The following is a 16,535-nucleotide window of genomic DNA, read 5'->3' as shown; positions in this document are numbered from 1 at the left end:
AAGAAGCAAGTCAAGGCGAAGTGAGTCGGCCGAACAGTCAATGAGGGCAGGATGATTGGCAAGGAAAACCAGAGCGAGAATGAGTTCTCCAGGGCAATGCTCGATGACGCTGAAGAGGACGACGTTGTGTATCTAAGTAATGGTGAATCGGGCAGAGCACATGTCAACAATCGCGACAGTGCCGACGTCAGCGACTTGTCAACTCGGTTCGGGGCAGGCGTCAGAACTTTCTTGAGCCGACGGCGACGACCAGCACTCATAATAAACACGTGCGCCCCGGTGTCAATCAATGTGCACACAGGAACATTGTCGACGAGAACGTCCAAAAGAGTGTTGTTCCTGGGTAAGGGTTAGCGAGGATTTTGTGCCAATGTCATCATTGCAGCTTCACATCCAGAAACTAGAAGCTGTCTAGTTTTCCGGTCGGGGGTGCGGCGAGTAAGTCATTGAAGGAGCACGGCGTGACGGGGGCGAACAGGATCGATGGCGGGTGGGAGAAGGCGAGCGGAAGGGGGTCGTGTCAAAGGTGTCACAGGGTCCGACGATAGGGCAGGCATAGAAGGAGCGAAGGAAAAGGACGCGCTATAGGGACGAGGGTGGTAATCAGGAGAATAGCGCGGCGGAGAAGTTCAACGGTGGCGGTGGTGGCGAGCGACATGTCCAATGCGTCGGCAGTTAAAACAGATCGGCTTGTCGTCCACGGCTCCCATTCGGAGGGGTTGTGCTGTCCATAAGAGCAGTAAGAAGGGCGGGGTGGGGACGTGCGTGGAGAAGGATTTTTCTAGCGTACGGAGCGAATGGATTGAAAGCCGACGTTGGACAAGTCTTGGCGGACAAATAGCCTAGAGCAAGGAGATTGTCACTGGAGAATGATCATGTGACGGGAATGAAGGGGGCGCCGGCTGTGCTGCTTCGACCTCACGACGAATGATGGGGTCAAGTTGTCACATCGCTACGGCTGGTGGAAGACGTCGTCACAAAATGACGTAGCAGTTGCGCTGGGAAGTCGCGTGATGTGGTGGGATACCCAGCGGCTTTTAGAATGCTCGAGACGGCGGCACTCCTTGAAAATTGTATCGATGCTTGTGACGTCGGCGTCGTCAGCAATACCTTTGAGAACTTGATTAAGGTTATAATCCTCAGGCATGTTTGGGTCAGCCTTGGCACAAAGGGCCAAGCTGTCAAGAATGTAAGACACGTAGGACTCGGTTGACGTCTGTACACGTGTATCTTTCTTAGCATTGACTTGGCAACCGAACGGATTGCCATAAAGGTCGCGGTGCTTCTCTTAAAAGAGATCCCAGCTCGAGATCTCCTCTTCGATAGTCTAGAACCATGCCAGTTTGGCTTCATCGAGGTAGAAAAGAACGTTCACAAGCATGATAGTCGGATCCCACCTGTGACTGATGCTGCCACGATCGTTTATATAAGCGGAGCCATTCGTCAACAATACGACTGCCGAATCCGGTGAAAACACCAGGATCCCGAGGGGGGGAAATGGCGACGTAGGTCGGGGCTGCAGGCGGAGATGCTTGCATAGATGAAGTGCCGCCAGCAGGAGCCGAAGTTGGACTGACGCCGTCGCGATCGCTGCGGAGCTCTATGACAGGTACTGGGACCGTCCGCCTCCACCAAATTATTGTTACGTGTAGCCAATGCCCAATGCTATTTACAATTTATTTACAGGGGAGCTAATGGGGTGCAAAATGTGGACGCTATATCAAGTGGGGGCACGTCGTCTTCTTTCTACTTAGTGCAGCCACACTTTGGCGGCTGTTCCGTATCAATATAGATAAAAAAGTCACTCGGCTCTGTAGGACCTCCGCTACCATGCCTACATATACGATTGACCAATCTGTATGCTTGTCCTGCTGAATGGAATGTTATATAGAAGTCGGAGCTAGCATTATTCATGCTGTCCAACGACAAAAACATATCTGAAAAACACGGTGCAAGATATAGATGAAGAAGCTACTGGGCTCTGTAGGAGCACCGCTACCACGCGCGCACATACAATTGACTAATATGTATGCTTGTCCTGCTGCATGGAAGGTTATATATGATTAGTAGCTAGCATTAACCATGCTGTCCAACGAAAAAACAAATCTGTAATACACGGTGCAAGACATAGGTGAACAAGCTACGAGGCTTTGTAGGAGCTCCGCTACAATGCGTACATATACAACTGACTAATTAGTATGCTTTTTCTGCTGCATTGAAGGTCATATAGAAGTCGCAGCTAGCACGAACCATGCTGTCCAACGACAAAACATATCTGAAAAACACATACATAAAAAAGCTAATGTGTTTCGTCTTCAGAGATGTAACAATCCAACGCCGCAGGTTTTTTAATGGGATCTAGTACCGTTTATTTTGATCTTTCTTTTCCATGGAAAAACTTCGCTAATGTTAGCTAGGAAACAAAGCATAGTGTAGCATCTCAAAATCACAATGCACCTTTTTTGGATACTTCTCACGAAGCAACCCCTTTACAGGCGCCGATCTAGTCTGCCGTGGGACCTGACACCAGTTATAGGCGGGCTGAGAAAGACGTTCCTTTCGAGGTGCCAAGAGCTGTCGTATTTTTAATAGGTTACAGGCCACGAAAACCAGTCTCTTTGCCATGACAGGGGACCGTCACGCAGAGGCCACTAAGTGGGCCCAGGAACCAATGTCGACGACTTGAGTAGGAATAGTGTAGACCCCTTCTTCCCCATTGTCTCATCATGCATTGCAGGGGGGGGGGGGGGGGTTCAGGGTTTGAAGGACATCAGGCGGGTTCTAAGGTTCGACCACAGGCCGAGTCCGGCAAAGTGTTGCTTCCATGGGTGGCTTGCTATGAACAGTGCGTTCCCTCTGATCGGCAAGAACAACGTAATCGAATTCCCTTGTATAGGGAACAAGGGGAAAATAACTGCTTACAAGGATCCTGGTACTGACGTAGGTCTCACTGGAATTTGACTACTTCCTTGCATATATAAATAAACCTCTTCTTTCACCCCTAATGCCACACTTCATCTTCATAAGTGCAGGGCTCCTGGCCAGAATGCTATCCCACGTCCGAGCAATACAGATGTACAGACCCGTTTCTAAGGTATAAAATGTAGGGCATGATGATAACCACCTTGATACATGTTGTTAGAAGTCAATGGCCTTGTCCAATTTAAAGCGACTACATAGAGGTGGCAAGACAACTGGAATCCTGTTAGAACGTCCTTCAACGCAAATTATCTTTCACAGTGGTCGAAGACCAAACACTTCCTTCCTCGAAATGCGATTGTTCCCAGCCCCAAGCCTGAGCTCATGTGATATGTTTGATTCTGGTTTAACATAAACTACTTGTGCGCGACGACAAGCAACTCTAACCTGTTCTATTCGGATATTCAACCATCATCATCACCAGCCTGGTTACGCCCACTGCAGGGCAAAGTCCTCTGCCGTACTTCTCCAACAGGCCCAGTCATGTACTAATTGTGGCCATGTCGTATCCGCCCACCTTACTTTCTACCGCCCCCTGCTACGCTTTCCTTCCCTAGGAATCCAGTCCGTAACCCTTAATGACCATCGGTTAACTTCCCTCTTCATTACATGTCCTTCCCTTGCCCATTTCATATTCTTGATTTCAACTGAGATGTCATTACCTCGCCTTTGTTCCCTCACCCAATCTGTTCTTTTCTTATCCCTTAACGTTACAACAATCATTCTTCTTTCCATAGCTCGTTGCGTCGTCCTCAATTTAAGTAGAACCCTTTTCGTAAGCGTCCAGGTTTCTGCCAAGTAGGTGAGTACTGGTAAGACAAACCTATTATACAATTTTCTCTTGAGAGATAAAAGCAACCTGCTCTTCATGATCTGAGAATGCCTGCCAAACGCACCTCAGCCCATTCTTATTCGTCTGATTATTTGCGTCTCATGATCCGGATCCGCCATAACTACCTGCCCTAAGTAGATGTATTCCCTTACAGCTTCCAGTGCCTCGCCATCTATTGTAAATTGCTGTTCTCTTTCGAAAGTATTTACTTTAGTTTTCTGCACATTAATTTTTAGACCCACTCTTCTGCTTTGCCTCTCCAGGTCAGTGAGCATGCATTTCAATTGGTCCCCTGAGTTACTAAGCAAGGCAATATCATCAGTGAATCGCAAGTTACTAAGGCATTCTCCAGTAACTTTTATCCCCAATTCTTCCCAATACGCGTCTCTGAATACCTCCTGCAAACACGCTGTGAATAGCATTATAGGTATCGTATGTCCCTGCCCGACGCCTTTCTTTATTGGGATTTTGTTGCTTTCTTTATGGAGGACTACAGTGGCTGCGAAGCCGCTATAGATATACAGTGAAAGCTCGTTAATTCGAACTTCAATAATTCGAATTTATGGATAATTCGAACTGTACGATTTGGTCCGGCCAAGCTCCACAGAAGTCTATGTATAAAAAAGTCCGTTAATTCGAACGCGAGAAGGTTCCCTCACGGATAATTCGAACTACGCTCGCCTGGCACACGGCCAGAGAAACGCGCCTACTGCCTACCCACAAGGCTGTATTGCCTCCGAAACGGAGAGAACGGCGAGAGAAGGCAAAATCGGAAAAAAATCTAATCGACGCGGGGTCAGCCAGAAGGCAGCGGCGGCTGCCGCCACTCCGTTCTACGTAGCCTCCGAGACTTCTTGCCCGTTGCGAATCTCGGAGGCTTTGCAAATCTTGTACAGCTGCTAATGTTGTGCGGAGATGGCACGGCAAGCACGAAAACACAGCGAACCAAGTACGTCGCAGCTGCGCTTGCAATCAAGAACCAACGAATCAGGGCCTTCGCCACCTTCACATGTTCAGGGTCTTTGTCTCGGTAGTCTTCATCGGTTGTGCCCCTCTGTTTTCAGCTTAGGAGGTATCGGCCGTCGCGATTCATTGTGATGGTGTTAAGCCTCGGCTAACGTTAGTTTTGGTGGACATCGGTGGTGTGGCACAGTCGGACCCAGACCTTCGACTTGAAGATGGCGTGTGTCCGCGGCACACGCCATCACTTTCTGACATGCCAAATTTCTGACATGCCCTACTGCTTCCAACTCGCAGTGTACTGTTGCTCTCCTTCACTTTCGTTTGTTCGAACTTTCGTTAATTCGAACTGAAGCAGCTTCCCCTTGCGGTTCGAATTAACGAGCTTTTACTGTATTTCAGTATTTTTACATACGCCTCGATCGTCTACACCCTGGTTCCGTAATGCCTCCATGACTGCTGAGGTTTCGAAAGAATCAAACACTTTCTCGTAATCAATGAAAGCTATATATAATCGTTGGTTATATTCCGCACATTTCTCTATTGCCTGATTAATTGTGTGAATATGGTCTATTGTTGAGTAGCCTTTACGGAATCCTGCCTGGTCCCTTGCTTGACAGAAGTTTAAGGTGTTCCTGATTCTATTTGCGATTACCTAAGTAAATAGTTTGTAGGCAACTGACAGTTAAGCTGATCGGTCTATAATTTTTCAAGCCTTTGGCGTCCCCTTTCTTATGGATTAGGATTATGTTAGCATTCTTCCAAGATTCCGGTACGCTCGAGATCATGCGGCATTGCGTATACAGGGTGGCCAGTTTTTCTAGAACAATCTGGCCACCATCCTTCAACAACTCTGCTGTTACCTTATCCTCCCTAGCTGCCTTCACCCTTTGCATGGCTCCCAAGGCTTTCTTTACTTCTTCCGGCGTTACCTGTGGGACTTCGAATTCCTCTAGACTATTCTCTCTTCCATTAGCGTCGTGGGCGCCACTGGTACTGCATAAATCTCTATAGACCTCCTCAGCCAGTTGAACTATCTCATCCATATTAGTAATGATATTTCCGGCTTTGTCTCTTAACGCATACATCTGATTCTTGCCAATTCCTAGTTTCTTCTTGACTGCTTTTAGGCTTCCTCCGTTCCTGAGAGCATGTTCACTTCTATCCATATTATACTTCCTTATCTTCATACATTGGCGTTTCTTGATCAGATCTTCCGTCTCCTACGATAGCTTACTATTATCCTGTCTACCGGAGTTACCACCGACTTCTATTGCACACTCCTTAATGGTAGCCACAAGATTGTCATTCATTGCTTCAACAATAAGGTCCTCTTCCTGAATTAAAGCCGAATACCTGTTCTGTAGCTTGATCTGGAATTCCTCTATTTTCCCTCTTACCGCTAACTCATTGATCGGCTTCCTATGTATCAGTTTCTTCCGTTCCCTACTCAGGTCTAGGCTAATTCGATTTCTTACCATCCTATGGTCACTGCAGCGCACCTTGCTGAGCACCTCCACATCTTGTACGGTATCAGGGTTAGCGCACAGTATGAAGTCTGTTTCATTTCTAGTCTCGCCGTTCGGGTTCCTCCAAGTTCCCTTTCTGTTATCCCGCTATCGGAAGAAGGGATTCCTTATCGGCAAATTATACAATTCCACAAACGCTACTAATAACTCTCCCCTGCTATTCCTAGTGCCTATGCCATATTCAATAGCTTCAACATTCAATAGCTGCCTCTTTTGACCAAGCAAGTGGCGGCACAGGCTCTGGAAATGTCGGCATAAAGGGATCCCCATTAACAGTGAAGCTTCGCTCTATTAAAAAAAATAATCCACTGTGAGCTATAAAGGGTAAGCCGTGTGTTTTGACACTCAAGAGTGACCTTAAGTGCACCCTGACTCTACGAAGCCTACCAAAATAACGACCTAGCTTCCGCAGGCTGCTTGATATATTTGGATTTGTGGCAGACAGAACATTGTATTGCCTCATAATATTTATTGCGTGCCAGTTTCACGATCGACGATAAAACGGCTGTACGCAGGAAATAATTATTTATCCTCGTAGAGCAGTCGCTTCTAGCAATATCAGCAGGTAAAGAAAACAAACAAATACGCACATGTTTTGTTTTGTGCATACGAGAGAATGGGCGTTTAACTTCCACCTAGCGCTTGTTTCAAAGGATCATCCATTTTATGCTCTGAAAACAGATACCTCATGTACACATCACCATACAATAGATTGCGAATGTCTATCAGGTCATTCATAATATTGTACAATCAGTTGGTTCATGTGTATAGGTAACCCGAACGAAAAGTCACTTCTTTCTCGTGCAACGCCAAAGACGGATTGTTGACACACATGTCACCTGCTTTCCTCATGAAATACCCCTCAACTGTATCGTGTTCTGTTCTTGTTTTTTGTTTCCACCAGCGCACACACGCTTGCGTTAGCAGGCATGGCTGTGCAAGCGCACTTTTTGGAGTGTGCGGCCAAGTGACTACCCTATGCTTTTCTAAGGTCATTATTTTGTTGTCTAGCCCTGTGTTGAAGAACTGGGCAGTTTTTTCTACATAAACGCATCCAAAACATAAGCATGTCATACACAATATTTCATGTGCATGAGGCGTCAGTTGTTTGGTGATTAGTGTGGCATTGCAAGGGTTGCTGACTTTTTTAGGGTTGCACACTGCCGACAATTTGCAGGCGCTGAAAAATTATATAGACATTGGGTCAGTTGGTAACATTTTTCCAGTTAACTGAATCTTTATGGAACTATGGGATTGGATGCACACGTACGCGTGTGTTGTCACAATCATTGCTTGAGTACTCCCTTCTCTCTTTTATTTTTAAAGTAATGCTTCAGAGACAGAGGAAATAACAGACACTGGGAATCTTGCATGTTTCAATTTGTCTGCTTCGTTAGACACACTGTGTTCAATCTGGTGGAGACATGACTTTCGCAATGCACCATTAAGGCAAGTGGTAGCTGTGCTACTTTTTATGAATTTCGAGCGTGCGCTTTTGTAAGGCAGAACGCTTTCCTTTGATTTTGCGTCGTATCTTCAGCCCGCATGTTCAAGTTAGGAAAAGAAAATCTGAAGGCCCAGAAAGTGAATAGTTATTTTTGGGCCGTTGAAATGCAAACCTGAGCCTCTGGGAATTGTGAGTGACATATTTCAGACAACATGCTACAGTGCAATCGTGACAGAGATTTGGTGATATGTCAAGGACTGTTAGATAATCGTCATAAAATTTAATCGTCATTTTAGATAATCGTCATCTAAAATACAAACTATTGGTTTTGCGGTTAGTCCTGCATTAACTCGGTTGTCAAAGGACGCTAAAAATGTCACACAGTAGGAGGTCATTGATAAACCAATTCAGATACCTCAACCTTGAATGTAATAAGATCTATTGCCGCTAATAGCGGTCGAATGCAACTAAAATTTCAACAAGGTTAGTAAATTGTCGCAGTTCATGCAAATCAAGCGCGGGAAATTTAGCTCGCCCATTTCATCAATTCCTTTTTTCACGAACAGCACTTCTAGAACTTTTACGGGTCAGAGAATAGCATAAGTCCTCGACGTTTAATGAAAAAGCTCTAGATACAGTTTCCAGACCACCTTGTACTTCTAAGATAACGTCGTCAAAGCACTTCGCCAAGAAAGTGCCTTCGATTGGTAACCGCTTCCAGCGCTCTTCCAAGAAGGGTCTTATTTGGAGTTGCAACCATGCCTTCTCTGATAAGATCACATGCGAAGGATTATAATGCTTGTGCGTCTTGCACATGGAGAAGACTTCTAAGTAGTAATTTTTGGAAAGATTTCGCCCAATTTATTTGAGAGTGCAATTGCATATCCTTCTAGAATCTTAATGTTCCTTTCTTTTGTTACTCCGTATTAAAGTTGGTCTCATTGAAGTTCTTCTATATCGCTTCATTAGCATTTCTTTCCATCATGTTTTCTGCAGTGCCGCAAACACTCCTTTTTTATCCACCTCTAGTTTGACCATTTCTTGTCCTTCAGGCATGTCACTGTGTTCTTGGGCGCAGGTCGGGACGTCGTTTCGTCATAGGCTTTCTTAAGCACCTAGTCGACAGCTTCACTACTGACACGTTCTCTCACTTTCTTCTCTTCTATCGCCTACCTTTATTCCTAGTGCTAAGAGCTGCTGTCCTCTGAGGCGATGCTGGAAAGTATATTCGGCCCTTCCTCGAAGACCTTGCACACGGTACGAAAAGCCTTGCATTTACCAAAATGGTGACTGTGTTTCCTTCGGAACGTTTTGCCGGCTGTTCGGTAAATGTGACGCTCGTACGCTGGCATATGAATTCCGTAATCTGTCGTGCTAACTTCTAGTAGCTCAGCTTTCTCATGTCTTTGTTCGGGTCAATTTCGCCTTTAATTAACAGTTTCAGCCAAGCATGGTAGAATCGAATACGGAACAATGCGTATTTTTACTGCTTGAGGTCTGCATAGCTTGATTAAGCCACTGACATGGCATGGTTTCTTTACATTTCAGAAAGAAAAGGCTGAACCAGTTTGTTCCAAGAAGTCTGCCGTTATAGCTTGATACCACTGTTCCATTGATGAGTAGCCTTTATTCTGCTGTCCCACAGCACACCCATTTCGCGAAGACTTGTTCTAAGCATATAACGCTCAACATGGCCTCCGTCTTCCGAACTGCGGAAAATAATCTTTCACACAGGAGGCTCTATTTTTGGTCCTTTGGACGCAAAGTCGGCTGCTTGCCTAATATGTATGTGTGCATTGTCGTGCTCGTTTATCCCGCCCATGAATCCGATCTGGTTGATGTCAGTGCCTAATACGCAGTCACAGTGACACTGTGCCAACATGAGTTATTCACGCCAAAGCAAATCCATTCCGGAATACCGCAATCACAATAGTCACAAATCATGCTTAGTGCATACATTGTTAGATTATTCACGAATATTCAATGAAAGTAGTAACAAGAAAGCATTTATGCTTCACCTAATCTTTGTAAACATACCTTAGGCTCAATGGTGTCATAAACAAACCAAGCGTTTGGGAAGCAGTGTCATTTAGGATGGTATTTTTCAAGCAGACAAAAAATATAACAACACTTGACACTGCATGCCCGTAGAAACGTCCTTAATTACTATATTTCACGAGTATAGGTGGCGGTTACTTCATGACGCCAATGAATTATGGCAACGTTTTGAGCAAATTGTAGATTTTTGTGAAGAAAACTACCTTTTCTCCAGCAAGAAACTGGTACACAGACAATATCCCTGGGTACCGCGCGAAATACACTTTGACCGGAAAATAAAAGGAAGCGCTAAAATAAAACAACTTGTGAACTACAACATCTCGTACGCATGCTACATGATTCCATCCAAACAGCCAAGGAACGTCTTTTCACCGTTACGCAGCCTTCTTACATGACAAATAAACCACAAATTTTCCGGCTCTACCTGTCGAGCGAAAGGCACACCGTATCACAGATTACTGTTTCGAGCGAAACTATGGCTCAGCCTGACGTCATAGGAGGCAAATTTAATTAATTTTACAGTGAAAGCTGTATATGACTAAATTTCCGTAGTTCTTTCGGCGCCGGCAGCAAAAAAATTATCATGTGGGCAGATCCTTGTTTGCAGGAACGGTGCAAGCTCAACAGGACATACCAGTGTGGGATCACCGGGCGGAGTCGGGCGTTGCAAGTTTTGCGATGTACGCAAAGAACGACATTCAAGGGCAACCGTTCGATCATGGGATGAACAGAATCGTCACCGACTCTGAGGATGTTTGTGCTCTACAAACAAAAGAAGGAATCGTGATCTGGACGGTGCGCATATCGCCCGCTACTTCAAGTCCAAATCCAAGAGTTTATAACCACGTATTTCCAATGGGTTGGAAAAGATGATACCAAGCCTGTGATTATCAGCAGAAACTTCAACGTGTATATTTCTAAGCCGGAGAAGAAATGGTACATGCAATACATGTTGGGTTAGTTTGGCCTGCATTGTATTGCAGGTTCTCCATGATACCTACCACGCATCAACGGAGGTGCAGTGATTTTAACCTAGCCAAGAACCTCTCTGGGCTGGCAGTCGAAGCACTGGGTCTATGTCACAGTGATCATCAATCAATCGTGACTGCCTTGACAAAATAAAAAGTCTCAATCAAACATCAACCACTACATTTATTAAATCATCCATTCAAACACATCAACTGCCGTCATCAGACACTTCGAACAAACGACAACCATTCCTCTCTATGAAGATGGAATGCTAGCAAAAGCTAAAGACAGTCAAAGCTCTAAAATGAAAAGCAAAGTGCTTTCGCTGCCATTCCATCATCGCAGAGCGGAATGGTAGCCAATCTATTTTTTTTATCTGTATTACCACAGCTACCACAACTCTCCACGTTATCAGTTCGACAATCGAATATTTGAAATAGATATCGAGCAAGAAGAGGTTTACTGACTCTTGCAGGAACTGGATGTAAAAAAGCCTTGTGTGGGCTACCTTATAACAAAAGCATTTTTGCAAAAACGCGCAGTTTGGATGTCAAAATACCTATACGTAATTTACAGGCGATCTTTGGAAACTTCAGTAATACGTGACGAATGGCGAATGGCGAACCTGTGCAGAAATCTGGCTCTAAACTCGACGAAAATAAGTATAGACCGGCCTCATTAACAAGTGGTTGCAGTAAATGGTTTGAACATGTGATTTATAAAGTCATAATATAGAATTTAGAAAATAATAACCAATCACACAGCTAACAGCATCGTTTCTGTTCAGGATTATCTACTATTACTCTGTAAGCTGACAAAACCCATGATATAGCTGTCGTAATAAATATAAAAAGACACATAGACGCTATTTTCTTAGATGTTTCAAACGCCTTCGATGTTGTTCCCCATCTTGTCCTTACTACTAAGCTGACATTTGTATACACAAGAAAAGTTTTATGGATAAAACCCTTCCTCAAAAATAGAAGGCAATGCGTAGCTGTGAACTACACTATGTCGGATTACTTTAACATTTTGTCTGGTGTACCGCAATGCTCAGTTCTTGCGCCCCTGCTATTCCTATTGCCTCCTATTCCTAGTATGTGACTTTCCTTTGCAATGTTTGGCAACAACAAAGTACTGAGTAATTTTCTCTCTAGGCAAATGAAATTCAAAGTACATAAATTTGTGGCTGAAGTTTCTGAGCCGCAAAACTTCTTCAAGCTTTGATGAAATTACCAAGCTCCCACAACTTCAAAAGCTTGTTCAACATTTAGGAATGTTTAAACAATGGTTGACACAGGAGATACCTAACGCTCTAAAATGTTCACCTTATTTCTTCACTGATAATTTCTCTTCCCACTAAAGTATAGAAAAAACACCAACTGCCATAAAAACAGTTTCGCTTCTACACAGATAAAAGAATAATCACGAAAGAGCGCCAACGTTGTATAAAAAGGGGAATAATCACATGGCCACTTATCCAGCCGGATTAGTGAGCACGCTTTCATTCTCCAGCGCCATATACGCGCGCACTATGGCTGTAACTGTACAGCCTCCGAATTTTGAGCGAAAATTTTTAATCACTGAACCGTCGAGCTTTATTGTGCTAGCACCTAATAGCGCTCATGCAGGGTAGACCACCTTAATAAAGTGACAAGGGCATTTTTCAACACCGACGTCGTTAGGCATTCAGAAGCTATGCTTCACGAATGGTCGAATGCATGACTCTTTATTTGAAAACCGGAATTCCTTAACGTGAAAATATTTAAATGTAATACAAACGTTTCTGCATCTCTTTCATACTGCAATTGGCTCCCATGGTTAAGAATTGACCCTTTATTAATTACACAGCCAATCAAGCATAGTGGCAGATACCAAAGCCAATAGGATCACCACTACAAAATGAGTAGTTAAACCCGCGTATTGTAAAAACCAGGGCTATTTAGGCGTTAACTTGCACTTGTGTTTTTATTGCCAGAGCGCATTTGCGGTCTTGCTTAATTGTAAATACGTGCTACAGATGAGCATTTGTTTGGTTGGTGCATGTGACCCCCTGTACACTGTTATAATTATTGCATGGGTCAATCAATCTTATTGTCGCCTCTATGCATATCACTTACTTATTTAACTCATTAGGTACAAACATTTCATTTGGAAGCATCGGAAATAAAATAATTGCTTATTTTTACTCTTCTGTGTGCATTTTGCACCTTTGTAGAAAACATATGTAATGTTGTTTCAGCAATAACGTATAAAGTACCCTAATTATTTATTTAGTAATTGAATTGTTTATTTACCCAGAACTAAAGGCCCTATAACGTAAAACTATACCAACATATTTATATTCGAATCTCCTGACGTCAAATTTGAGAAACCGCCGACGCTAGCATCAGGCGTTTATCTGCAAGGTTCCCTAAACAGACCAATAAAACGCTCTCCTCGTTTATAAGAGGTCACTTTTGTTTGCTTTAAATACTAATAACAATGCCTATGCTGAGCGGCTTGTCTGATCTAATTGGCTGATAAGAGGCGAGAAATACGCTCAAGTAGAGAGGGACTCGATGGGACCGATCCAGTGGGTTCAAAATTGATAACGGGATGATCAGCATGGTGCCGGCGTCAGCGATTCCTCCGTTTTCCCTTACTTAGCTTGGGTTGGCTGGTCGGAAATCACAGCGGCATGAAACGGAAGGCTAAGAATACCGCTAAAAAGGATCCTGAGCAAAGAAAAGTTGGCTGAGCGAGGTTGTAAACGTGCCGAAAGTGCTCGCAAATGTTACGCGGCCACACAAAATGTTTTATTGTACTCAAATAAACCCATGCTCTCCGGTAGGTGCGAGTAGCCAGTGCATGAGCGATAACCAGCAGCCATATTTTATTGCTTTTGGAATAGGGCAGCCTGCGGCTGTTCAGAGAAAGGTTCTCTTTTCTTCGGCATAATAATGCATCTTTAACGCGATCGCGTCACTTTGACATGGCGAGTTTTCGTGGTTTTGTGTCGTCGCGTGAGAGGCAGGTGAAGTGGCTGCAGCCCGAAAGCTTTTAACCAATAGCCGAGGGCTAATGGCGAAATACGTCGAATCAGAATAACTATTTTTCTTTTGTTCAGTCCAATCATGCATAATCAGAGTGTACACGTCATATCAGATGGAAAACTATCGTGGTTTGCATGACGTCGCGTGAGTCAAAGACGAAGTGGGGGTGGCCCAAACAAGTTTTTGACCAATCGCAGAGGGCTGATTGCAGAATTGGAATAGAAATGTTTGGAATAGCTTTACGTTATAGCACCGTAACTCTCAGCTAGAGCGTATCAAAACGCTACTAAAGTACCTGCATTGTGCTTCCTGTACATAAATTAACTTTTTATGGCATCAAACGCACAGTGCCTAAAGCGATACGTTGACATTTATGGAACTAATGCAACGTCAATTTACATTGTCTCAGAGGGGCTGGTGAAATGCGGTTCCATACCAATGAGCAGCGACATCGAGTATGGTCCTGCGAATGAAGCGCGTGTACATCTCACGGAGTAAAACGCTAGTTGATGAAAATGATGCATACAATATATCAGCAATGGCAACATCTGAAAAAATACAGACAATGTCATTAGAATAATAAAGTGTGAAGTCAGAGTACGCTTACTTCCATTCACGAAAAATTATGATTACGAAACCGTGCAGACTTTCTCGATTTGCACGTCGGATGCGAGCTGTGACATGGCGAGATTCTATTAACGTATTTATCACTGTAATGTCGTAAAATCACTTTCATGCGTAGCCATCAATAGTGATGGTGGGTCCCACCAATTTGTGGGACGCGGTGCCATGAGATAGTCACCTGAGCCACGCTTTATTTAGGCTGGCGAGCCATGATGGCGCGGGATCTCAGGAAGGGCCGACACCGCGGTCAATAACCATGGCCGCTTAGGTGGAGCTCGATAGCGTATATATTCCATTCTTGCGCTACATGCAAGCCGACACTCTGCCTCTTCACCGGCCTTGAAAGCTATAGACACGCCACTACAATAGTAATACTTTATAAGATTCGATCAGCCAATTTATTTTTACCGCCTTTGTAGTAAAGGATCTGTTATAGATATGTCTTCAGTTCAAGAGAAATACTACAGGGGGCATGCTTGGTGTATTATAAAAATTTAGGGTGTGAACGTTGTGAATAATTTCACTGTAATGTTGATTTTAGCTTAATAGCGAAATAACACATGTGTGTTCGTACTAGTGACACATGAATCTGGTTAGTGATTTTGGGAAGTTACCGCAAACAAAATACGAGACATGAAGAAAGGGACAACACGAAGTGGTTTGTTTCTTGAAGTATCATGTTACGCTTGCGATAACATCCCAAAATAATGAATCTCGAACTGACCTACACCCACACGCTGCTATTCATGAGGTGCTTAGTTCAAAATCTGGATGAACCAACTGCTCTGAATTCATGCAAAACTCTTAGGAATCAGGGCGAAATAGGAGGCTACTTGGTCTTACATGTCTAGTTGAACGCAGTGCATAACCAATCGACAGCTACCGACAAGAGTAACGACACCACAAAGCGCTGTAGTTGGTCTTATACGTCTACTTGAGCACAGCGCCCAATATATCGACAGGGACTTATTGCGTTACGACACCATAAAGCGCTCACCATCACTCACTAGTCAGCCTCAATGCTGTAATAGCTGCCTTTATAGAATGTGGACTATTAATAGAGATGGATGTAATTATTTTGGATTCTGAAGTTGTGGTGAATCTTCTGACTCACCTGCGCTTGATTTTTTGTTTTATGCGCTCTTTTTATGCGATGTGATGTGGTCTGGCGAAGTAGACTGCTGGCAGCAACAGACCTCGAACGGTGAACGTAGTTTTTTTTCCTGAGTATTTGGCCCTGCTGAATGTACATGGCGCTTATGTGCCTCCACAAGCTGCCAGGGCAGGCCGCGTTGTCTCGTTAGGAACTCCGCTACCATGCTTACAAATACAATTGACTCATCTGCATGGTTCTCCTGCTGCAGGGAAGGTTATATATAAGTAGCAGCTAACATTAATCATGCTGTCCTAGGACAAGACCATATCCGAAAAGCACCGTGCAAGATATAGATAAAAAAGCTACTTTTGTTTGCATGACAGAGAAGTAAGGATCTAACGCCGCAGGTTTCAGAGTGGTATCTTTCACCGTATATTGTTTTTTTTTGCCATTGAATAGCTTGGCTATTTTTTGCTAGGACACAAAGTATACTTTTGCGTCTCAAAACGGCAATACGAATTCTTTGAATCATTCCCATGAGGTGACCCCTTTACCGGTGCCCGCCTAGACGGCCACGAAGCCCGACTCCCTTTATTCACGGGAAGAGAAAGACGTTGCACTACAGGTGCCAACAACCGTCGCATTTTTTGGAATCACGGCCGTCAAAGCCACTCTCTTGACCATGACAAGGGACCGTCACGGAGAGGCCACTACTTGCACCAATGAACTGATGTCGACGACTTGCGTGGAAACAGTGTGGATCCTTGCTTCCCAGTTGCCTCATCATGCATGGTAGGGGGATTTGAAGGTTGGACATCAGGCGGGTTCTTATCATCAGGCTGGACTAGAGGCCGAGTCCGGTAAAGCGTTCGACCATGGGTGGATTGCTGCGAACAGTACGTGCCCTCTGATTGGCAAGAACAGGTAATCGAATTCTCTTGTATAGCGAACAAGGGGAGAAGAACTACTAACAAACCACCCCATCAGTGTTAGTGACGTAGATCGG

This window comes from Dermacentor albipictus, chromosome 2 (assembly GCF_038994185.2).
Source record: "Dermacentor albipictus isolate Rhodes 1998 colony chromosome 2, USDA_Dalb.pri_finalv2, whole genome shotgun sequence".
In the NCBI taxonomy this organism is placed as follows: domain Eukaryota; kingdom Metazoa; phylum Arthropoda; class Arachnida; order Ixodida; family Ixodidae; genus Dermacentor; species Dermacentor albipictus.
Note: the sequence above shows the minus strand (reverse complement) of the source record.